Source organism: Stylophora pistillata, chromosome 5 (genome assembly GCF_964205215.1).
Source record: "Stylophora pistillata chromosome 5, jaStyPist1.2, whole genome shotgun sequence".
NCBI classification, from domain to species: domain Eukaryota; kingdom Metazoa; phylum Cnidaria; class Anthozoa; order Scleractinia; family Pocilloporidae; genus Stylophora; species Stylophora pistillata.
This window is the reverse complement of record NC_142523.1, coordinates 26685925-26711738: the sequence shown is the minus strand read 5'-3', so window position 1 is coordinate 26711738 and position 25814 is coordinate 26685925. Positions and strand designations below refer to the sequence as shown.

Here is a 25814-nt window from a genome sequence, read left to right as displayed (position 1 = left end):
GCCATGAGTTTTAGTTGCGGCATAAAAAGTCGCACAGCACGTTTCCTGGTCACGTCTGCACAGGAACATTCTCAGGCTTCTTAAAATATAACGACGTTCAGCCCCAGCTCCAAACTTAGACTAGCGTGAGAACAAGCCCTCGTTGGGAGCCCGTCAATACGAGCGTTTCTTCGTCCACGAAAAATTTTGAGGCCTTAAGAAAAACTAGGTGAAGAGAGGTTTGCATGGGGTCATGCGCGTGGGAATTTCTCATGGCCATAGAGTTGACGATTTGCAATTTGTTGAGAAACAGAACAAATCTGCTAAGCGAATTGGTGAAATAGCCTCTTTTTTGTCCAGAAAGTTTAGTTCTTCCCCTAATGTGTAAGTTGTAAGTTTAATAGTAGGATGGTGGTGTTTTGGACACCTGGTCGCGAAGAAATTCTTCAAATTCTTCTTGACGGCTTCCTTCTGCTGACTTTCTTTTGTCTTTTCATGCATGAGAAATTCCCACGCGTGTGACCCCCTACAAACCTCTCTTCACCTAGTGTTACTCAAGGCCCAAAACTTATTCGTGCACGAAGAAACGCTCTTATTTAAGGGCTCCTAACGAGGGCTTGCTCTCACCCTAGTCTAAGCACATTAGGCCCAGACAAACGACGAGTCTGGTTGTTTATTCGATTCATTTACTGATTCATCTACTGACTAGCCTGGTGTGAGGTTTATGTCGCGTGACGGAAACCCGACACGACGTCAACTCTCTTTGTTAATATGCCCCTGACTCCCCTCCCACATGAGGCATTTGTAGTCGGACATCGTTTAGCATCATCCAATCAGCGTGGGGCAAACAGCGTGACGGTTGTTTCCCGGCACACGCAATAGGGGCCGCGGATGGTGATCGCTTCGAAAGCTGCATTTAATTTGTCGAAAATTTTTTGGCAGTAAGCGCTTGGATTTTGAATGGATCTTCGATTGAATGCGACGAGAAGAAACATCAACCTTTCAGTTTATCTGGTTTTCGATTTGGAAGCCGGGCAATTCTTATTTCTGGGTGAAAATCGGCTTTGCGCTAGAGCAGTCGAAAATGAGCCTTCCACCCTTGTCTCCTTATAACGTATAGTAACAGTCGATGCAAAACCCACCAAATCGCTCAATTCGCCATTTAGAGCCACAGAAACGACAACACACAGCAAGCGAGGTAGGTTTACATTTATTTTGAGCTTGAACTCAGACATTTCATGATATAAGTTTACGATAATAAGACACTTCAATATTCTCCCATACATTCCTTTATATTTTGAATAAACAACCAGACTCATCGCTTGTCTGGGCTCCCTGTGGTCTAAGTTTGGAGCTGGGGCCGAGCGTCGTTATATTTTGAGAAGCCTGAAAACGTTCCTGTGATGTTCTCACATTTAAAAGCATTTGAGGATATTTTTGTTTCATTAAATCAATGCAGGCCTTACCAGGAAACGTATCAAAATTACAATTGTTTATTGTAATTTGGTAATGTTTAGTTAGTTTTCACCCGCTGTGCGACTTTTTATGCCGCGACTTAAGCCCATGGCAAAATTAGCATAACAAAAGATAACTAAACAGGCTTACAACGCGAAAACGTAGCAATCTTTTATGTATAAAGGTTAAAAAAAAATTAAACAGTCACTAAAATAATACACAGCAGTGATTACTAATTCGTTTGTTTCCTTTTGAAGTTATTCATACCAGTCAGTAAAAGAACAAAAATTAGTAATGCTTCATTTTAGTCACGTGCGTTATCGTCGTGGGGATGAATGAGCCAAGCGCTTGAGTGTCTTTGTACAAAATTAGTGCAACTTGCCGACATCCGTTCCGTGTTTTAGAATTTGGGGTCATTTTCCGCGATTCCGTGTTTTAGGATCTGGGGTCATTTTCCGCCGTTCCGTGTTTTAGGACTTAAGGTCATTTTCCACCGTTCCATGTTTTAGGATTTGGGGTAATTTTCCGCCATTTCGCCATTCCGTCGTTCCACCGTTGCGGCTTTTAGGGTCACCCAAATATTAGTGCTTTTCTAAACCGGTAGTCATCCCAATAAATTTAGTTTTGGGCTAGGCTTTTATGCAACAATAAGGCAACATATCATATTCAGTTTTCATTCCGAAAAGTCCTGGCACCGAGTGCCAGTGGAATGTATACTATTACTCTATTTGCAAGTGGGATGTACGTGGGAGAATGATTTATTTTGAAATCAATTGTTTGCAGAACCGTAAATGCAGAAATGAATTATTTGCGAGCGCAATAAACCGAAATAAATTATATGCAACCACTCCAAAAAATCATTTTGCGGCTGCAAAAAAGAAATTAATAAGTTGTTTGCCCGCAAAACAATTTTTTCTTTCCCCCCTTCCCTTCAGAGAAGTAATATTCTGTCAGGGTACAAGTAAGTATTTTGACTGCTGCACCTGCGACATTAGATTGATCATGCAAGCGTAAGACCGGCTAAGTAAATATAAAACGATTAAAAAACTTGTGGACATTGACAGTTTCGAAGCGCTCAAAGCATTATGGATGTAACTTTTAGGAAAGTTTGGTTGGAATAAAAGCGTACTTATTTCCGTCAAACTATATATCGGTAACTGAAAAATGTTCTTGCGTCGCACACTTACATCCAATATTTTGACCGAAACAATGCCGGGTGTACATATTTCCGGTCTTGCAGAGCACCAGATATTCATCCCTACCATTATAAGGGACGGTCCATTGTTCACCCCAAATGTTTGGGGATGTTGGAGGGGGAGCTGAAAACTTTTGAAATAAACTATTCGCACAAGCGATAAACCAAAATGAATAGTTTGCGCATTTTGTGTGGGAGTAGGATCTCGGAAACAGGCTTTTACCATGAAGTCAACGCAGCAGGTGACATGTATATAGGTTTTGAAGCCTTTTTACGCACCAGACACCGCAAAAGGCGCGTTGAAAAAGCCAACCTCCCCGTCGAGAAATCCATCATCAGCGAAACTGTGGGGGAACGTAAATGAAAGCGCCTCGTTTTCTTTTCCTCAGGATGGGTGTACTAAAGTCTACCGCTCTAACCACTACCTTGTCAGCCATCTCGACTTCGGCAAGCACCAGTAGAAACTTCACCGGGAAACACAGTATGATCACATTAGACGGCAATGTGCGCGAAATACACCTCTCTGAAAGCAAAAATGCCAGAGACCCATAAGACCTCCAGTACTTCTACCACCAACAGCTCCAACAGTGTGCCTGGTGGCTGGGCCCTCGAGGCAAGGAAGAACAGCAGGTTTACGTAACAGCTGAATAACTTCCTTCTCGAGCTATTTCCTGTTGGTGAAGAGACTGGGCGCAAGGTGAGCCCGCCTGATGCTTCAAGACGAATACACACACTGTCGGGAGGGTACTAACCAACGCTTGTTCAACAAGAGGAGTGGCTCACAGCTGAGCAAATTACAAGCTATTTTTCTAGACTGGCGACCTTAAAGAAAACCGGAAAATTGCCGTAGGCCAGCGACATCAACGTTGGTGACCAAGATGTAGAGCCACTGGAAAGGGAGATTTGACGGTATAATCTCCTCGAGAGGGTGAAACATCAGCTAACTCTGTGAGCACGCTTTAAGCTACAGAATCGTGAACTCTCGCATGCGGGGGTTTTCTGGATGGGGTGTCTTTAGTCTGCTCCTTTAACCCATATCCCGTTTTGTGGAGAGGTCCCCCCTTTTCATTAAAAAGCCTGCGGTGTGGTAAGGCTGGATTGGAGGTGACATCAGGGAGAGGTGTATGGGCAGCGGACCAGAAAATAGCGTTTTTGTTCTAGAGTTTTGGAAAGGGTTTGGGATTAACCAGATGTAAAGAAATAGATTTAACATTCCCCAACCCAAAGAAAAAAATCAAATCAAATCAGCATTTCTGGTTCAGAAACACCGAGGGGGAGGGGGTAATCCTCTTATAATAACACCCTGATACCCTGGGTGCTCTGTGATACTATTAATACTTCGATATGTAAAGACCCCTTGTAAAGCATTTGATCTTATGTATTAAAACTACTGATCCTCCAAACAAGTGTTCAGTGTGAGTCTTGAAAAATCTCTGAGCAGTTTCCAGCCGCAGCCATCATTCTAAATTGCTGCATACTGTTGACTGTATAAAGTCAGCGATCGGCCGGTAGTTTCCCGCGTACACCAGGCTTGGCAAGTGTACTTTTACTAGCACTCTAAATTGGATTTTTTTTATCAGGTACATTTTATAAACCTAATATTGTGTATTCAAATATAATAGGAGCCCAGAATGTCTCCACCAAAATCAGTGGCATGTTTAACCAGATGTCAACAGATCACGGTCATAGTCTCCATTTGTCATTCGCCCGTTGTCGTGAGTGAGATGCCGATACAAAATTTCTGTTTGGCATAGCTAGACATACGTAACTTCGCACTGATTTTAATACCTGTAGATATATATACTTCTAAACAAATAAACTCTACGGAAATTAAGTAATTTTGAGCGGAGACATGCCCGCCTGCGAGATATTTTTTAAGCGATTTTCGCAAGAAATTCGAATCATGAAAAATCTCGATTTTTTAAGGTTTTCCTGAAACATTAATATTTTCGAACATAGTTATCGTATCCTCTTCAAATTTAGTTGACTGCAATGAGTATACTATTCATTTGAAATTGGCAAAGATTCTTAATTATATCAGGACCCAATAGTCTCTGAGCAAATTTTAAACTTCATGGACGAACTTACCCCAATGTTATAGGAAAATTCACTACCTGACGAGGGAATTCCGCGTTAAGTTGCACGCGAAAACCGATATCGCACGAATCGCGATATCGGTTTTCAAGTGCAGTTTAACGCGGAATTCACGAGTCGGGTAATGAATTTTCCTTGAATCGCATAACTGAATGAAAATAAGAAAACAACAAGTTAAATCGGCAATATTATTGTTTTTATCCCGAGCGCGCGCTCTAGAAAGCCATTTCAAAGTCAACTGTCAGAAGTGTCATCATGTTAGCGAATAGAAATCAAGGTTAGTTGTACACGTTTGAACCATGGACAATTTTATTTGTACCACGTGCTTGAATTTAGATTAGTTTTCAAACTTTTTAAACAAGCTTCACACGTATAGTGGTATTTCACTGGATTTACAAGCCGTTTATCGTTAACATCTTTTTTCAAAACTCCAAATAATTTGCTCGAGAAGGAAAATAATTTACACCTTTTACCTCTTTGGCGGGAAACTGAGAGAAATGAACTGTGCAATCGAAATCACTAATTTCACGTGCAATAACATCCCGATTAATAAACGCTGTGTCTCTTTGTCTGGAAGCCGGAAAGTGTTTTCAAAATACTCCGTGTCCGGCAGTCAATTTCTTTTGAATTTTCTGTTAATAATAACAAATCCTTCTTTATATGGCTAAAAACTTCACTATTTCCACGGTTGTGTGAGTTTTTGTGAGCTCGGCATCCGGTATGACGGTATTCATAACTTTAAAGCTCGCCGCGAGCTTCCCGACAGGAATTGAAAATACTCCGTGTCCGGCAGTGGAATGTTTTCCCGAATATTAAGTCATTACGAACTATACCATCCTAGGCGGTGTTATTGTTGTTTACATGGCTAAAGAGTACGATTACCAGTTTTCAAACTGCCGTGAATTGTAGCGTTTTCCCCGAGCTTCCGGACACGAAATCGTAAATACTTCATGTCCGGCAGTGAAATATTTCCCGAATATTAAGTGGTTCTACTTAGTATATTCGAGCTATAACAGTTGACAGTTGACAGTTACTCGAGTTTCACGCACAACGCGATGAGCTTATGTTTCTGTTTCACTCTACCTGTATTTGTATCAACACATGTTTATGTTAATGTATGTATCTATTTTCAGAGAAGTACGCAGCCCGGGAGGGTGGTTTGCGAGCGCCAGGGTGCGGGGGTATGCCCCCCTAAAAATTTCGAAGAATCATGTTTTAGTCCGCATTCCTTGCATTCTGAGGTCTCATTACATCATATGTTTTCTAATAGTTCCTCTTTTTTAACTCCCCCCTAACCCTAACCCTTTGTGGCCCGTGGGGGAGGGAAGGGGGGTTCCAGCAGTCTCGTGTACATAAAATGGTGCAGCTCCAATCTTGATGTCTTACATGAAACAAAACAAACAAACAAACAATTCTCGAGAGTGCGCAGTACGGACTGGCCACAAAGAGTTAGGGTTAGGGGGGAGTAAGTGTTAAAAAAGAGGAACTATCAGAAAACATATCATGTAATGAGACCTCAAAATACAAGGAATGCGGACTAAAACATGATTCTTCGAAATTTTCAGGGGGGCATACCCCCGCACTCTGGCGCTCGCAAACCACCCTCCCAGGCTACGTACTTCCCTGAAAATAGATACATACATTAACATAAACATGTGTTGATACAAATACCGGTAGAGTGAAACAGAAACATAAGCTCATCGCGTTGTGCGTGAAACTCGAGTAACTGTCAACTGTTATAGCTCGAATATACTAAGTAGAACCACTTAATATTCGGGAAATATTTTACTGCCGGACATGGAGTATTTACGATTTCGTGTCTGGAAGCTCGTGGAAAACACTACAATTCACGGCAGTTTTAAACCTGGTAATCGTGCTCTTTAGCCATGTAAACAACAATAACACCGTCTAGGATGGTATAGTTCGAATATATTGAGTGTAATGACTTAATATTCGGGAAAATATTCGACTGCCGGACACGGAGTATTTTCCATCTCCTTTCCGGAAGCTCGCGGCGAGCTTCAAAGTTATGAATACCGGCATACCGGATGCCGAGCTCATAAAAACTCACGGTGAAAATAGTGAAGTTTTCAGCCATATAAAGAAGGCTTTGTTATTATTAACAGAAAATTAAAAAAGAAATTGACTGCCGCACAAGGAGTATTTTGAAAACACTGTCCGGCTGCCGGACATAGAGACACAGCGATTAATATAAGGTAAGTGCCTTGAAGTGCAATTACGTGTATTGATCAATTTTTTTATTCCTTTAAAAACAAAGAAGTGTTTCATGAAAAGTCCAAAAACTTTAATCTTTTTATTTGTAGAAATTCACTACAGGCGACTGCTATTAGCTGAATCGCTGGGATGAGCATTCGACTGAAAGTTCAATAGTTGATGGAGATATTCACTGGAGAGTTGTTGAACGATACATTGGTAAACAATCCACCTAGAACTCTTACTGCTAGATCAGCAATGCCGTTATTCATAGATGTTGTGTTATTGCCAACTACTGATGGAAGTGCAAGGCTGTTGACATAAATTTCTCGCAAAGCCTTTAGTGCGTGGACCGTCGCTGGCGTAGCTGTGACAGTCGTAGTAGTACGACTGAAAACCCAACAAACCTGCTTGACATCCTTTGTTGTTTTTCTAAAAGATTATGGCTGCAGATGGATATTGAACCCGGGTTGGTGTGACCTATGAGCTCGAAGATTGTTTTTTCCGTTTTCACAGGATTTTCTCGCTTTCGGGTTGTCTCGAGCGAAAGAGGTTTTTCATGCCTCTCCAAGAATTTGAAGTTCCGTTCCGAACAAATAAGAACCTCAGGCTCACTTTGAAAACGCTTTTTTTTGTTTTTGCTCTTAATAGAAATTGACAATGGCTTTGAAAACATTTTAAATTGACTTAGAAACCAAACTTTGTAACATTTTGAGGACAGTTATTGTGCTTAGTGACGTAGATGCGAAACAATTTCACTTAGCTTCGTTTTCAACTCGCAATTCCACGCTTAATACCTCGCTTCGTTAGCCAATCAGAATGCGAGATTTTATTCAATGATGCGATTCTACTAAAATTGTGTCCTCTCACTCGAGCCACTGTATCTCATGAACTGTTCGGACGTTGGAAAAATATTTGGCAGGTTTTTAACTTTTTTTTTTCTAACCATTTTCACTGCATTCCCGCAGTAGGGTAGGATTACAACGGAACAATACGAACCATGCGAGTAGTCCACCCAATAAATCCCACTCATCCCACTCCAGGGGAGAACATCCATCACACAGTAATCTCGTGCGTGGGGAAATTAACGTCTCTTACCCCTAACCCTGTAGGAGACGGGACCTCCACTTATTCGTCCCTATCGGAGAAGACTAGAATATCTAACCATTTCTTCAACTTTAGAAAGGTAGCATATTCTTCTCTATTATTTTAAGACCTTGAGTGTTGGTCCGGCCGGGGCTTGAACTCCCTCGACCTCCCGCACAGCAGTCCAGCGCTCTATCCATTGAGCTAACCGGGAGGCGGTTAGCTAAGACAACTGAGGGGCTCCTGGCTGAGACTAATACCAGTATGTACACAAAATAGTATCAAATTCTGGAGGCTACCATGTAGACTCAAATTTTGATATTGCTTGGATCTCACTTGGACACGTTCCCAAGATGAAAATGCCTAATAAGCCGCGTGACATCGAGGCGGTTAAAATCGCTGGCTAAAATAACCGCACAGTTCGGGTAAATATATTCAGCCCGGGCCAGAGAGTTAAACAAATGCTCACGGATGTTGATATCTGCTCCAGGGAGAGGATTTAATACAGCTACTACAAGACAAGAGCATCCTCCGCTTTGAGGCGTCATTTTCCTTGCCGCTTTTCTTTTACGGAACAACCTCCAAAACTTGGTACACCCCCTAAAAATTTTCGAAAATCAATTTTCTCCTTAAAACCTCTGGAAATAGGAAAATGCCTTCGACGAAAACAGAGTTCCTCGGTTTTAAAAGTCAGCCTTTACTAATTTCCGGTTCGCTAAATTTTTGACCAAGGACACTTGCGCCCGCGTTGTTAACCGCATACCCTCTGACATGAGCAATTTTATTATTCAGCTCTGTCGCATTCAACCAAAGCCTTCCTCTTCTCTTTATGTTTTTTGGTTTTATTTTATTTCAGAATGCGCGGAGATCTGATGAAATATCGAAAAATGTCCATTTCTCGTCTTCTTGGGAGCGACCGAGGGAAAGTTCATGGAGAAATACAGTGTCACGCCATCGTGATAACGTACACGTTTATGACAAAATAATGACTGGTGATGGGATAGTTCCGTGTAGATCAGCCAGTGTATCTTCAGAGGATGTCAGATTGCTCAAATTCCCGTGAAAAAAGTTGCAGCACTCGGAATCTGGATGGTATGCACACAATTTGAAAACGATGTGTTTGTAGTTACGACAAACAGCCCTCCACAAAGGCTGATCAATTTTTTTAAAATATGACAACCAGAGGTGAGATATCTCTTCGGGATATTGCTCATAACATAATATTCTTTCCAAGCCTTGCACGCTTCGTTTGTCTGAGACCAAAAAAAATGACCGAAACTGTGCCGAGATAAATAATCTATTGGTGTGTTCACATTCACTCTCTGGGAAAATTGAATGTATCAAAGTCAAGATAAAGGATGTCGCTATATACGGTAGAAGTACCAATCTGTAATGTTTTATTTAGCTTGAGATACAGAAATGACACTTTACTCTTTTTTCAAATGTTTTTGCATGGGAATGAGGTCCCAGGCCTCAAACAAGCAGCCGTTGTTACCGTGGCAACAAGAGTGCTGCAATCTTTAAAAAGAGCATTATTTTTTGTGCATTCCCCCTGAGTGCCTAACTGCGTGCAAGGTTTGAAGAGGAGTTGAAAATTTTCATTTCCCAAGATGTTTGATTCTGACAGAAACTTGTTTTTATAACCATTTTTAATTGGAAAATTGATATCTGTAAAGTGAAATAATCCATAAGAATTAATGTTCTGGTATCCAGCCCTTGAAGAATCCAACTTCAGTGCTTACACTGATTTTCTTTTGGCATTTCCTGTATCTGAGTAACCTGTGATACACTTTGTATTTCCTACTGGCAAATCCAGCTTTGGAATTTTTTTTATTTATTTAATCTGTCAAGATGATTGTAAATCCCAAGAGAAAGTAAAAACAATATCTTTGAATAATTGGGAGTAATGATGGACTATTCTAAATAAAAGAATCCTTGAAATTGTTGATCAGAACACAGGCTATTTTAAAAGAATTAAATGATTACTCTTTAATACATGATAATTTTTCTTCTATATTTTTGATGTTGCAGAATTTCTTGGGGATGATTTGAAGACCAAAAACCAGCACATTCTGATAGTTTACAAAAAGATTTTTAAGCAAATGGCATCAAGCCATGCTATAGCCATTCCACCCAGTGAAAACAATTCAGCATTGAAGTTAGCTCTCCAATCATCTTCCATTCTCAGTACTTCTCCAGTTTCAAGAGTGGATACAGCACCCCAAGTGGGAGGTAACCTTAAATCTGAAACATCTATGGGACGTGTAGAAAGCCAGCCAGTCACGACGCAGCATCTCTCAGTACAGATAACCAGTCTTCATTGAAGTGCCTCAGACCCTGATCTCCGACATCTGATGCATGAACGCAGGAGCAAAGTGTATTCAGGGTCAGCTAGTAATATTGGAGCTGTTTCTACATCTCCTCGGGGCAGGCGACCCCTTCCGCCACCTTTTCCTGGTCATGAATCAATGATCGTGCGGTCTAGTTCAAGTGCAAGACTGAAATCGAGAAGTGTTGCTAAGCAAAGAACAAAGAAACCATTGGCTTCACAGTAGATGAAAACTAACAATGACTATGATGAATTAAATTGTAGCTCTAGCAGTAGTGAACTTGAAATTTCTTACCAGCATTCATCAACTAGTTTTAACAGACAAAAGTCAGTGGATTCCGCTAGTGGTCCACATGGGAGGAGTCGTTACGGAAGTGACAGTAATGGCTTTGTAGACAGTGGGGAAGAGTTGGACTATAATTCTGATGATGGAGGTAATGATTCTGTTAACAAGAAATGCAAATTGATGGAAATGGACTTATACATCCTTTCAGAAAAATCACCGATGTATATGCATCTTAAAAGCACCTGGAACAATTGCATTTTGGTAAGTTCTTTTTTTTTCCTTTTTAGTAAGCTGTTTGGGTGTGCATCATGTGTGTTAACAAAGTTGTACATGCTCTATTTACTGAAATTTAACTCTTTAGATGAAAGAATGGGAAAATCAATGGTGATTGGCAATTTTGTTTTCGCAGTCGTCCCAGATTTTGCGAACATTTTGGTAAATTCAAAGATATCTGTGATGCAAGGGTACTGATTTGCTAAGCAACTGAAGGACTGGTAGTGAGCCAAAATTACTGTTGAATTCTTTAACAGTGAAAACTGAAGTTTCCAAATATACATGTAGCAAGTTATTGTTGATCATCACAGAATTGTGGGATGTGTCGGCGGAGCATCCAGTTTCTACAACCTCTATAAATATTTGTCTGAAAACTTTGTGACAGTTAGGAAACAGTGAAACTGGGAATCATAGGGGCTTTTCCCTACATGTACATGTACATATGGAAAACAGGCTTCAGCACAGAAAATGCCATTATGAGCAGCCAGTTCAATTCATGGCAGTTTGGACTTCTTCACATGAAAGAGCTACACGCTGTACATTATGTAGTCATAATAAACTAACCCTCATGTCTCAAGGGCTTACAATAAGTTTGAAACTTAGAGCTATAAAGATATAAGGGGCCACCAGGTTATTGTGGAGCCATGTTGTTCTGTCAGATTATGTGCAAGACTGGGAACTAATCAGATTAAATTTCCCATGTGTACACTGCTGGCGTTAGAAAAATTACAGTGCATTAACCTTTCTGCACATTTTGAAAATGAACTTGATGTACACATGTAAAGCTTCTTTTTTAACAGTTTCTTTTCCATTCTTCTTAAAAACTGGGAAACAAATTTCTGCTGAACATATTTCGGGGATCAACATTAACTTTTCAACTTATTAGCCAAGTGACAACTTAGATGTTACAACTGTTTCAGTTTCTTTACTAGCCAAACTGGCAAGTGGAAATCAAACACCACTAGCCAAAACTGAATTTCTACTAGTCTGTGGCTAGTTAGCTACCGTTGATGTTGAGCCCTGAATTTTCTTCAAGAGTCTCAGTAATTGAAGGATTTTCAACTAGGGATTTTGATAAAATGGGGTAATTAAAAACTAGCCATGTAAAGGTGTTACACTAGTCAGGTGTTTTGGTTGGCTTAACCAGCACTGTTTTTACTAGCTTCAACTGATGAGCAGACAGGACATGTGAATCTTGTTGTCAAAACTTAGGTCCACAGAAAGAGATCTCTTGCACATGATACCTGTGTTGTACACTTGTAATGCAAATAATTATTTTTTAGGATTAATTGATTATAAATTTTTATTGCCTCTCTCATCAAAAATCTACACTCCATCACGGTCGAAGGAGTTCCACACCAACTTCACCCACCGGATCAAACAAAGTTGACAAGTAAGTATTACACACATTTATTTAATAACACGCTGAAATTCAAAAGTTGGGGACAAAAGGTCTCTCAAATAAATGCAACTTGGTCAAACCACTAGTTGATTGTTGATTTTCCTTTTATGCCACTGATACTGATTTATCTATTTACATGTATTTGTTGTTTGAGTTCTGTCTTTTTTTTTTTCCATGTACAATTCTGTTCTCTTTTTCATTTAAAAACACATTGACACCTGAACCGCCCGAACCTCGCGATCGCCTCGCGCGAGAACGCTTTCCCCCCTACCTCCCATACTAAGGGGAGTTTTGTCCCCAAACTTCCTCTATAGTTTGGAGATCAATAAGCCAATCAGAATCCGTTGTTTGCGCATATATTTTTTCGACCTTAGGGGGTACTAGAGGGGCATTACTCTATGCGTCTTCACTAAATGATCAAATTTGAAAATATGGCGTCCACGCGGCCGAACGTCAAAATTTTCAGGTCGGATTTTTCGTTCATTTGCAATCGAGTTAGACCTTGTGGAATTCAGAATGTAAAGTAACAATGTTATAGAATACTCTGCTTGGAGTAGAATGGATATCCAGGTCTTAAAAGTGACAGAATAAGCTCTCAAGTCAACGACACTACGATTCTCTAAGGCGATGCGAATTATGGACGTAAAGTGACAACCGAACTTTCGGACTTCAAGCAGGGCCTGGCGACAATTTGACGACTCGATGGCCCGGTAAATATTATGTTCGAGTAACAATGTGTTCAAAAAGTATAATTTAATAGAAGATTTTCCCTCAAATCGAAGTTTTTTCAGAATTTGCAACATAACGCTGCGCAATTTCTGGCCATGAAGGCAAGTAAACAACGATCTAAGCATGATGAATTTTACCGCGTGCATGGGTACTCGTAAGAAATTCGTACGTTTTTCGCTTATAACAGCAAATCAAAAACTGTTTTGAATAAATCTGACGTCCCTAAATATTTCTTGGCCATTTTAGTCTTGCTTCCTATTGATAGATTCCATCATGGAACTTGAGATCTCTTCACTCACAGACGAATTTGCATATTCCCTTTTGAAATATGATCCACATGCCCATTTTCACACATGCGAAAATATTTAGCGATTTTTATCTTTCATCTTCATTTTTGAGTTAAAACGTAATATGCATCTATCGCTTTTTTCGCCGGAAATAAGTTCTTTAATTAGCCCTCTTTCACTGGAGCTTGTTTTTTGGAAAAGCTGATTTTTAAAAATTTACTGCGCATTGTGTTTGCCTTCTTGGTTTCTCCAAAATTTTGACTTTTCGTGCGCACGTGTTACACGTAAGTGTCAATGGGTTAAGTACATGTAAAAAATCTCCTCAGGAAACACTTTGCTAATATTTAAAACAGGTGCATTTTTATTACTAATACAATTTGCAGCTGTATTGCCTAACCTCAGGTCATTGTCCAGTTTTAAGAGAACCCGGCTTATGTGGAGCAAACAGCCCACAGCAAAAGAAAAATTATAAATTGAGGGCTCATGGCTACTGAATAATATTAGTTAGATTTGAGTCCTATATGTTATTATCATATTCTTTTTCAGTTCACAGCTATTGCACTTGTTTAATCAGCTGAACACAGAAATCCTTCAATCGCATATCATGGAAAAGACATCTTTCTCATCCAGGAGCTTTTTACTGCCGCAGAGAAGAGTTTTAACTTAAAAAAAATACTTTTGGAAGGTACGGTACACTACCACTCAGATGTAAGTTAACAACACAGACACATTTCATATGCTCAGATGCACGGTAGTCAGACATGCACATACGATTTTTTTTCTGCTAGCATGGACAAAAACCAATGCCCGACTTTGTTGTTCAGAGCTATAAGTTTCCTATGTGTTACATTGTTGTGTAAAACAAAGAACTTTTTGGCTTGAAAAAGGAGTAAAGCGACAATGGAGAATTTACACGTCAGTGAAAAAAGCTATCATGCTACACATACACATGTCGCATCACTGTGCAAATTTATCGAATAACGAGCAGTAGCAGTAGTGCTCAGTAGATTTGCTTGATCTGAGCTTTTGATAAATCAGACAGAAAGGAGAATGTTACTCGTAGAAGGCATTGAGGCACTTGTACCATTTAGGGAGTACTCACTAATATGCTTCCCAATTTGTTCATTGCAATCGCACTTCCTTGAATGTTTACGCACCAGACTGTAAACAATAAAGTGGACATTGAAGGTAGTCTGAGTGACAGGCCAATGTTTTTAAATTACAACTCGGCACAGCCTGACCGGATGTCACGCAACAGTAACACAATCGTTTTTCAACAAAGGTAGTCTGAATTACAGGCCAGTGTTTTAAATTATGACTTTGCTTTCAGTTGACAGTATAAGGGGGCACTGTGCTGCCTGACCATTAGAGAAGAGTATTTTGTAACATGTGGTGCAAACTAACCCATTATATGGCTGGAATAGCATCCAGTATGGTGACGGTGGAACATAATCCTCTTCTCTGATTGGTTTCGCACCATAGTGACCCCCTTACACTACATGTTTTATGGTTTCCTATCTGGATCCTTTGCTTCAATTATTGAATGCATGTCAAATTAAGTCAGCAGATCTCTTTGTGTTCATGGTGGGTCAACTACAGCAATACATGCCTCAATCCCACAGCCAATCATCGCAAAAGAAAGGAAGCAATAGAGAGGATAAGCTTGAGTAAGTGTTATTTTCATATCACCCATGTTGCTCTGTGCAACATTTTGAAAATTAGAATAATTACGCTGATGATGAAAGAGATTTTTGCACTTTGATTAGTCAGGGATTGTAATCTATCTCGCTATAATCACCTCGCACGTGACAATTATACTAAACAGGTGTGTTACATTTCAAAATGGCTGGCTTTCGTTTGTCAATGATACTAAGAAGGTGATGAACTCAACAAAGGAACCTTGCGAAGAGCACAAAAGATGCTACTTATAGTTTGACTTAAAACTTTTGAAAGGTGCAGTGTAGGATATGAGGGTAGTGCATATTGAATCCAATAAGCCTGGGGAAACTGGTTGCGGCAAATGAAAATATCCCTATGAGGGCTGCATGAGATTATGCGAGCAGGGGTTGGAAAAGCGAGCAGCAACTAAAACTAGAAAGATACAGGGTTCGTGCGTGTCTTGAAACACCCTTGAAAACCCTAGAGTTTCAGGAGGCCGATTTCAAGGCTTTGAAAGTACTTCAGTTTTGTTTAGGGTCCTTGAAAGTCCTTGATTTTTTATTGAACAACATTGAAATATATCTGCTTTTGTTTTGCACCATCGGTAAACCCAAAACATAGTTGTTAACAGAAACATTTTTCATATTTCTTGGTTTTGAGGTAAAATTGTCATTACAAAAAGTCCTTGAAATGTCTAAGTACGGTGCTAGAGACTCCTTGAAAAGTCCTTGAATCTTTGGCCTGAAAAAGTGTACAAACCCTGAAGATAGAAATAGAGCGACAATCATGTTGATAAAATGCGTAATGCTGAGTTGGGTCGTGCGGAACAGAAAATATTTGCTCTCCTGTAACTCAGTTCTATTAGCGGTTGAATTTTTTTCTTTTTTTGCAAATTAAATGCGCTTTGCACTGAGGGTTTTTATTCCAAGAAATTGGTCAAAGAGGGCCCAGTGGACCCCTTTTTCCAACTTAAGGGGGGATATAGGGTGTCTAGTCTAGTCTGTATGGTTGAGACAGCGAGAAAATGAAGAAGACAGCGAATGAGACCATAAGATGTAAGAGAGTTCAAAGTGAGTTTTATTTCTTTGGAAATTATTTCGGGCCCTCAGCAGCTGTTTTATCAATCTTGCTGTCAGTCATACTTACAAGTAGTTTCTTTCCAAAAAAATATGGTCATTTCACATAGCACTTATCCTGGTACAATTATTTGCTACCAATTGGACGTAAATTTTGTGCGGTACTTTCTTTCGATCTTCGGAAATCCCGCTAATCCCCCTCTGGAACTTTGTACTTTCAGGTTTGGTTGAAATTTTTCTTTTAATCATTTGCAGCTTGGTTGTGGTGTTGTTTGAGACATTAGTATGTCTGTTTCATGAGACAGACATTCTATCCACACGATTGATGGTCATAAAAGCACACAAGTAAGTTGGTGATGCTGAGGCATCTTAATTATTGTAAGTAACTACTTTACAACAACCTTTATCATATTGCTGGAGGATTCCGAGGCCCCTTCAGGTAGGCGCTTAACTCCAGTTTCCGTAGCATGAAGCGATTAGAGTAAAGTGTCTTGCCTAAGAACAACACAATGTTCCTGGCCATGCAGGGCTTGAACCTGGGCTGAATACTCGCCGAGCTGAATCTCACACTTGAAAACACAAACTACTGCCTGCAAGCAGGCTAGTTAAAGTGTTATTTGTACACAAGTCACTCTGTTAATTATCTAGACACTGGCTCAGTTGAAGTGCTTTCTTTTTACAGAGGACAAGCTATCAAGGATCTTCTCAAATGCATTGTTCTTCATCCTTTAACCACATCACAGCAACCAGTTGGTATCTCTCCAGTAGCTCAACTGTTGTTGTCAGGAGCTGACAAGAACATGTTTACAGTGGGAGATAGGGAACAAGAGGTAGGGTTATTGTTTTCAAATACATCTACAAGGGTACACAGTTGCTACAGCCCGTCCTGGTTGTATCACAAACAAAATAAGCAAGGACACAACTAACGAGTTGTAAGTCTACTAAACTGTGCATGGCCAAACCAACTCGGGCTCAGGCCCCACCCTATAGTGACTCCTGAAATTTTGGGTGATGAAGTGTTAACGAAAAAAAATAAAACATAATGTGTTGTAGATGCTCTTTATCAAAAACCTGGGGACTTTTTGTGCAGTCCTCCCTTTATATCCTCTGGGTTCACTTCATGGTGATTTTTTGTTTGTGGACTCCTCCTGGGTTCTCATTAGAAGGCAGGACCTCCACATCAGCGCCAGGATACTTAAGTATCATTCTCTGCTTACCTTTGCTTGGGACTTAAAGGAATCCAACTCTCGAAATAATTTCTCGCATAGTAATTCTCGTGAGGATGCCTTGGTACTAAAAAATGTAATGAGACATCTGCTGTTATCACTATATGTACTTTCTGTTTCTTTTCAGACTGATAAACTGTTGAGAGAAGTTCTGGACAATGCTACTTCGCTTCTGTTTGAACTGATGTGTGCTGTGCATCAGGTTAGGTTTGAAAACCATTAACTCCTAAGGGTGACTAACATCTCATTGCTCCTGAAACTACCTCCCCTAAATTGAACATTTAGGTGATGAGAATGAAAGAAATGATCGCTATCAAAAGGACTTCCTGATTGTCAAACAAGTTCTCCTTGCCGGTATCACAGGAGATGTATAGAGAAATGGAGAATATAAATATGGATGTTAAGGGCAGTGTCGTTCATTAGGATTTCTGTTTCTTTACACGTTTCCTAAGCTCACAACAAGGAGAATTTGTTAAACAGTCAAGAGTTTCTTTAGTTGGTGATCATTTCTTACATTCTTGGGACTGTAATATATGACTCAGGGATGACATCGTAAGGAGAAATCAGATGCTAGTCACTCATTGTTAACTCTGATGCAGGGTTGACCTTGTAACTCATCCTTACATTCTTACTACAGTGAACAATGGCTAGAGTGACTGGACTGAATTTATGATAACTTTATGAGATTAAGTTTCTTGTTATTTCAGGCCAACTGCTTTTCAGTAGAAGACAATGTTCTAAACATTTTTTGGCTCATAAAGATTGTCGAAGCCCAAGAACAAACAGTGAGTATTTCACTTAAGGACATTAAGTATCTCGCTAGCTCTTTCAAAAGTTGCTTGTACATTTGAGGGGTTCATATGACGGTGTTATAGGTAATTCTGTTTAAATTCGATTTATATGAGCTCAAAATTTCCAATTCACAGACCAACCTTCCTTAACCTTTTCACTCCCTGATCTCATTAGTAATTCTCATTACTGTCAGCCAAACAATTCTTATGATGTTTGATCTGAGAATTTGGTATTGGATCAACTAATTAGTTTTTTTGTGTGGCTTACACAAAGTGTAAACTGCACTATGTCATGATCCAAGATTTCTGTTTGGTAGTCTATTTGGTAGACTACAACTCCTTTTCAGTTACTTGTTTTGTCTTGGTTAATTCATCGCAATACTGATATACATGAAAAATTACACTCTTGACTGGTTGAAAACAGTTAGGTGCCTTTTTCATGTATCACTAGTGCAAAACTCAAGTACAAATGTAAACTAGGCTAAGCATCAATAGATCACACTAGAAACCAATCAGATTTATACGAAGTAGGTTGGGCTGATTGATACACTCAGTAGCTGACCAAAATAAACTTAACTTGGAAAAGACAATTAACCTACAAACCTCAGAACTCAATTTTACTTTGTTACGTAAACAAATTCATGACTGAATTTTTCAGGCCACTATGGGAGAGGATGCGGACGTTTTTTTTTAGTTCCTAAAATCCTCATGTTACCGGTGCAACCTTTGTTGTGAAAATGAGACCTCCATAAAAAAGTTTGGTCATTAACTCTGAACTTGAAAGTGAACGTTTCAGTACTACTGTATGCTAGTCATCTTGTTTTATTGATGATCAGGAACAATATTAAAAACTATCCAGCCTTAATCAAATATTAGCTCTTCTAGAAGAAACTCATTATGACACCAGACACTAAAAAGCAGCTCAATTTCGTAAGCCACACATGTACGCATTGCGGACCTATTTTTTCTTCATTCTCATCACTTGTCTACTTGATGTTGTAATGATATGGTAAGGAGAAATTCTGCCTTGGTCACTCATGGCAGTCAAAGGGTTGAGGCAAAATAGAAACAAACATTCAGAGAAGATTGCTTATTCCAAGCATTATAGAAACACTGAGATTTTAAAGTTTAAGTAATTGCAATTCGTTTCAAGATGGCGAAAGGCATCTTTCCTAAACTCCCATCCGCTCTATTCGGACCGTGCAAAAAAACAGTTTTCCTTCTTTACGGCGGTGATTGACATGTAGCGCTTATTAATTCAAACTTTAATCATGTGGTCAATCTGTGTCTGACGACAACAAAAGTGTATCGCAATCAAATGTTAATATTTTTCGTTCATTTTTCAGAAATGTTTCGTGCTGAGGATCATGGAACGTTTAACGTTATTAGTATTATCTTCTGGCGGATATCTGTCTCCTGTCGAAGCTGTTCTTCTTTACCGACAACTTTACGTGCTCAAGAATTTTCTGGAATATGGTGCAGTGGTTGAGAATCAAATCCGAGTTGGATACGCAGAAGAATTTAGGTATGATAGTGCAGTAGACTATGAGCAGTCCGCCATTTTCGGTGAAGTACGTGGCACTAGGGGAAAAAAAATGAATGGAGACCCGAGTGGATGTTTTTTTTTTTTAGACAATCGCGCCACGGACTTCGCCGAAAAAGCTGGGACTGTTCGTAGTCAATAGTGCAGTTGATTTTGCTTTTAAACACGAGGGCGCGCTATAAATGGAGCCTTAGGTTCCACTGGACCATTTGTCAATCAACCGTCGTGTGATGTAGAACTCTTAGAGGCAAGTCAGCTTGAGCTACAGGTACTCCAAAGCAGTGAACAGCGGGCACATTCCTCAAAATTGTTTTATGTCTTCATCACAATACAAGAATTTTTGAGATTTGTATTTCCTTTCTCCAATGGAAACTGTCTTTATTTGTGGCGGTAAATTTGAGATCGAAGTAGGTGGTTCGCACATTACTTCATGCCACCATGCTGGTGGAAGTAAACAATAGATATCTCATTAGCTCTTTTTGTTCGTCTACCAGCATTTCAATTCGACCCGCACACGTCAATGGTGAGTGACAAATGAGCCTAGGTCTTCCCTTCTTCCAAGGGAAGACTACCTTTTATAGCGCGCCATCGTGTTCAATTTCTGATCTAGCAAGTTTTGTTTGGCCATTATTGTTGACAAGGCTTTTTTGTAGTATTGAGAATGAATGGCGAGCGTTTCTTTTATGCCATTTTTCCCGCAATTGTTCTTGCAGTTGTAATATTTGATAGCTTATAGTAAGCGTTTTAAGATACCCTGGAAGGTTCATTAATTTCAAAGGCTTGCAGACGAGGGGAGTGGAATTATTGAGGGGTTTATAAGAGGGGACCCATCGGAGTGGGAGTAATCAAAACTTACTTAATTGTCATTGGTTGAAAAAAACAACCTTAAAAAGAGTAGATGAAAATTAAAACTAGAAATAAAAAAATAAATAAATAAAAAAAAAAACAGAACAAAACAAAAAATTAGTTCAAGTAGATTTGTTCTGTAACGCCAACAAGCATAAATGATGAACTACTGTCGTACAGTAAATGATGAGGGGCAGAAGAAATGACAGGGCAAATTAAACGGGTGAACCTTTAAATTTCTGTTGAATCATTGCCATCAATATTTTTTGTTGTCTCATAAATGTTGCAGATATTACATCAGAAAGCCAGTGGTAAAGAAGAAACTCTCCACCAAGTTTCCCCTGACAAGTCCCATAATAGAACTACTTTTGAAAGTCACGGATTTTGTGTTAAAAGAGCCATCACTTTGATGACGATAGAAACATTTCTCGTTCCCTTTATCAAATCTAGTGTCCAGGTATCATATTGAATTGTCTTTCCCACTAACAGCAGTTCAAGAGGTCATTTTATTTAAAATAAGTCATTCTTAAAACAATTTTTTAATTAAAGACTGTTGAACTCTTGGATTTTTTTGCCGAACGTTTTTCAAAATCCTGCTCGACCTTGCTCCTTTATCCCAAACTTCCCCGTCAGTCATAACGGGCCGTGAAACTTAAAAAACAATTGAGGATTCTGTAGGTAGCATTTTAGTCGTTTTGAATTCTCTCCTCTGCATGAATAGTCCGCAGAGTTGAGCTTGAAACAAATGAGATTTCTTCGAGATACCCCAACTAGGCAAAAAAGGAACAAAAGTCAGCAATTTTGAACAGACTTACAGTTGCTGTGGTTGTTTTCCTTAATAAGTTCTTTTCCACAACGAAGAGCTAAGTTTACATTGCTATAACCCCCCCCCCCCCTTCAAGACAACCTTGCGGGGTTCGAATTCATCTGTCCTATTCATAGTTAGTTGGATTTTTTTTACACTCCCTCCCGCCCGGGAAGCTTTCCTTGACCTCTCATAAGTTATTCGTTTCCTGGTAAAAGATGTCGAAGCAGATTCGCTGTCTCGTTTGTCTGTGTGGTGTAGAGTGTGGAAGAGGGTAATCATGATTTCGTCTGGTCAACTAATTGACGAGAAAGTAGACTGAAAGTGTTATTGCATTACAAAACAGTCTGAGCGGAGTTCCTTTGAACATCAAACAGGATCAAGATGATTTTCTTTATCAATTTATTTGTCTTAGGTGAGTTAATTTGCATTTACAATCAATTTTCAGTGTATTACTGTTTTGTGCCGTAAAAGCGTCCAATTTTCAGAATTCAAACACTGGTTTACACCGCTTGAAAACAAATGAAAGATAGTTTGCAATCGAATCCATGCCGAAATTTGTTTCATTCGTATCAGTCAACCGTCGGTTTCCATACAGTCTCTGTTCGTTAATTTCATTAAAATGGCCACATCCGTGTCTTTTGTTTTTCAAATGTTTAGCTTTCGTTAAGCAGTTTATGAAATGTCGCACTGGAGCTTTGAGGTCGTATCTCTGACCTCGGCATACAGTAACTTTACTGATCTCGCTGCTTACTAAATAACCTAATAACTCTCGGTTTTTTAGTTGTAATGCATGGTTTTCGTAAGTCAAGAAAATCGTAGACGATCGGTAATTTTACTGTTTCCCGACCTTCCTAGATCTCCGACAAATGAAACCTTGAAATCGAAGAGATCCCAGATTGGTTTACGGGAAAGTCGAGATGGTTTCTATTGTGTTGCCCCTACACACTTTCTGCCATGATCCATTCGGCGATCATGAACGGTGCAGCAGCTGAGTACGCATCAACATCGACAAAATCCATCTACATTCCTCTGTGGCGAAAAAGTGATTTCTCTCCAAAACAGTTTTCTCGGACATTAAAACAACCCTTCGCCGTATATTATCTTCCAGGAATTTTATGCGATGTTAGCTACGTGGCGATCCCAAAAACCTTTGTGGCTTAAACAAGGATCTCACGGGTGAGGCGACTTGCAGCATTATTTAGGGTCCGACTCTTAGCAGATAGCAGCCTTCCACAACGAACAAGATCAAGATGATTTTCTTGGACGTTTTATTTGCCTTTGGTTAGTTAATTCACCTTTGAAATCAACTTTCAGAGTATCGTTGCCTTACTATGTTTAAGGTGCAGAGCATTTGCACGTGTAAAAAAACCATAGTTTGCAGTCGAATTTGTCAATGTAATATTTGTTTCAGTCATCCGTTTTAGCATTACAATGGGCTAGCTTCTTGTTAGTGTTCCTGATTATTTCGATATTTTCGATGGATCCGCTCCAAGTTTGCCTTCTTTTAGCAGATAATTAACCCTCATAACTTCTCCCCTCTCGAGGTAGATGGTCACGAGCTTCCTGTCACCGACCCCGCGAAGATATTAGGTGTTACGATATCCAGTGACTTGAAATGAACAATCACATTGCAGACTGCATGCATTAAGAAAGCAAATAAGCGCCTGTATTTTATTGTCCTCTTGAAAAGGGCCCGTGTTCCCCTTACTGACATTATGAACTTTTATTGTACAACAATTAGACCTATACTAGAATACTGCGCTCCAGTGTTCCATCATGCACTCCCGGCCTATCTTAATGAGGATATAGAAAGAATTCAGAAACGTGTGCTTTCCATAATTTCACCTGAAATGTCATATTGGGAATGCCTTGACAGTCTAGGCCTGCAAACTTTGTATGATAGACGCATAGAACTCTGTCATCATTTGTCCGAATCCATCGCTAATAATCCCGAGCATAAGTTGTGCCATCTTCTGCCATCAAGGAAAAAATCTAGTCATAATTTAAGGCGTCAAGAGATATATAATTTTGCATGTTCTTACACGGAACGTTTTCGACGCTCTTTCTTTTATGCTATGTCCCAGGGTGCGCATAATAGCTCCTAAAGCTTCAAAGAGAGTCTAATTTAACTTTAGATAATCACATATTCTAGATTTATCATATTAGGCTTTTACATTTATATAAATGTATTTAGCTCTATGTGTTAACCAATGTTATCTGTAAAACACGCAATTCAGTTTTACGACTGCAAAAGTAATATTTAATAAACGATCTATCTATCTAATTTATAAAGTTTGTGACCCTGGAGCGTCGAGGTTGCCTGGTTACCTAAAACACTTTCAGTTCAGTATTTCGTTTACTTCCGTTGATCCACCAGACTTTCAACATTTTACTTTGTTGCTGAGACATTTCCTGATATATTTCCTTAGAGCCATCGAAAGATCGTGAATTGGAGAAATTTTTATGTCGGACTTGTTTGATGACATGCTCCCAGTTGCTTGTTAGGTCAATTGGTAGAGCGCTGCAGAAGTATCGCAGAGGTCAGTGGTTCGAATCCCGTACAGGCCTGAATTTTTTCAGGTCTGATTTTCACAATTGCTTAAAAGGTGCTCTTTACTGCTATGATCGTGCACAAATACGTTTCTATAACCGCAGTTCAGATATATGAATTTCATGCATTTGTTGTGTTTGATTTATCATGTTAGGGGTTTATGTCGGACAAATTTGATGACTTGCTCCCAGTTGGCTTAGGTAGAGCACTGCACTAGTATCGCAGAGGTCGGTCGTCCGAATCCCGTACAGGCCTGAATTTTTTCAGGTCTGTTTTTCACTATTGCTTAGATAGTGTTCTTTACTACGACGATCGTTCACAAATACGTTTCTATAACCGCAGTTCAGATACATGAATTTCATATATTCGTTGTGTTTAAAAGACCATGCTGAGCATCTTTTTGTCTCGGCGCCTGTCGGTGGAGTGACATTATTATGTACTTTGGTTAATTAGCGTAGTGGGCGTAAAACTTCCATTTTTCTTGACCGCTTGACCGCAACTAAACGCTTGCCAATTACTGATAACTGCCTAAAAATAAAAGAATACAATATGAAAGAAGAATTAATACACACTGGAAAAAAAAATTAAACGAGACAAATTTAAAATGAGAAACAAAACAACAAACAAAACTATAAAAACAAAGCAAACGAAATTGAGAGCTGTTGGAAATGGAAAAATTTCTTGAGAGGTGTTGATTGAAACTGTCTAACGACTTTACTAGACTTTAATTCATTTGTCACCAGATGACTGGAAGCGTCATGGGTCTCTCACTTGATTGGCTTAGGTTAAAGAATTATGATGTAATAAGTATAATTTTGAATCAACAGAAATAATAATATACTGATTGCAGATCAGCCATCGTGTTCGAAAACATTTCAGCTACCTGAGATATTATACATCTATAGATAATCGTTGATCAATTTATTCAAAATAATCTTTAATTGGACAGTTTTAAAACATTGAAGGGTTTAAGCATGACTGAGCAATGCCCAATTACAACAGACTGACTATATTATCGGTGAGTAACAGAACTACGTGCCGTACAATTTTCAACACATTCCCCTGACAGGCAAACTGGACGAGGCTATTAGCCGAGTCCAATTCAGGCTTTCCTCAACTCTTTTTTTTTAACTGATTATCCCTGGATTGGTCTGCATATAGTCCTATAACACACACAACTAGCCAATTGTCCAAATATCGCAGGATATTTGTAAAATCGCGCGTTATTAGTATCTCTTTTCCACTCATATCAGTTGGATTGTAATATCTAATGATGAGTAGCCAAGGTATGAAAGTCATTGCGTCTTTTGCTTCAACGTTTAATTTGAAAACTTCAATAATTTTTCCATTTGAAGGTTTGTATACATCTATACTAGGGACATAACCACAGCATGACATACATACCAAAACAACAAATTGGTTGAGCCTTTGCCAATGTAATTGCAACACGCAGTACTGACCGCGCGAGATTGGTAGCGACGGAACATTACAAACATATCTGCGTAAAGATTAACAGAACCTTTCTGTATTTTGCTCTTTATTTCTATCATTTGGTCTTTATTTCATAAGAGTACAGTCATTTTTACAAAATTCAAGGTATCAACAGATGTTTGCAAACGAGACTCCAAGCGCGACGCTCAACGATTTTGTCTGAAAATTCCCGAAATTATTTGAAGAGTCTTTGTGAAGACGTAGCGCCGCATAATACCAGCCATGAACTGTTATTGTTGTTGTTGTTGTTTTTCATGTATTTATTCCATTTAAAACCATTTGTAACCATTTTTAATTCCATTTGTAACCGAGGGGAAGAGAAATTGGTTAACTTAAACTCCCAGAAGTAATTACTATGCAAGTTACCCTACAATATGTATACATTATCCAGCAAACAGGTAATGAGAATACTCCGACTTATCAGGTAGAAATTCGAAGTTGTTATGTCAATCGAACATCGAATTATTGTATTTACTTTCCAAAGAAATATATAG

At 39.3% G+C, this 25814-nt stretch overlaps 1 long non-coding RNA gene and 1 pseudogene across 2 annotated transcripts; both read left to right on the top strand.

Moving 5' to 3' along the window:
- The first annotated feature begins 674 nt into the window (after positions 1–674).
- On the top strand, positions 675–4035 carry LOC148731138 (uncharacterized). The gene is made up of 2 exons (XR_016001208.1): positions 675–1177; positions 3019–4035. It is a non-coding gene; the product is annotated as an uncharacterized LOC148731138 (long non-coding RNA).
- A 6006-nt stretch (positions 4036–10041) lies between these two features.
- On the top strand, positions 10042–21284 carry LOC148731137 (uncharacterized protein C12orf56 homolog; annotated as a pseudogene). The gene is made up of 10 exons (XR_016001979.1): positions 10042–10898; positions 12233–12304; positions 13876–14014; positions 14890–14996; positions 16320–16409; positions 16747–16894; positions 17418–17492; positions 17998–18075; positions 19428–19606; positions 20760–21284. The product of XR_016001979.1 is annotated as an uncharacterized protein C12orf56 homolog (transcript).
- The last annotated feature ends 4530 nt before the right edge of the window (positions 21285–25814 follow it).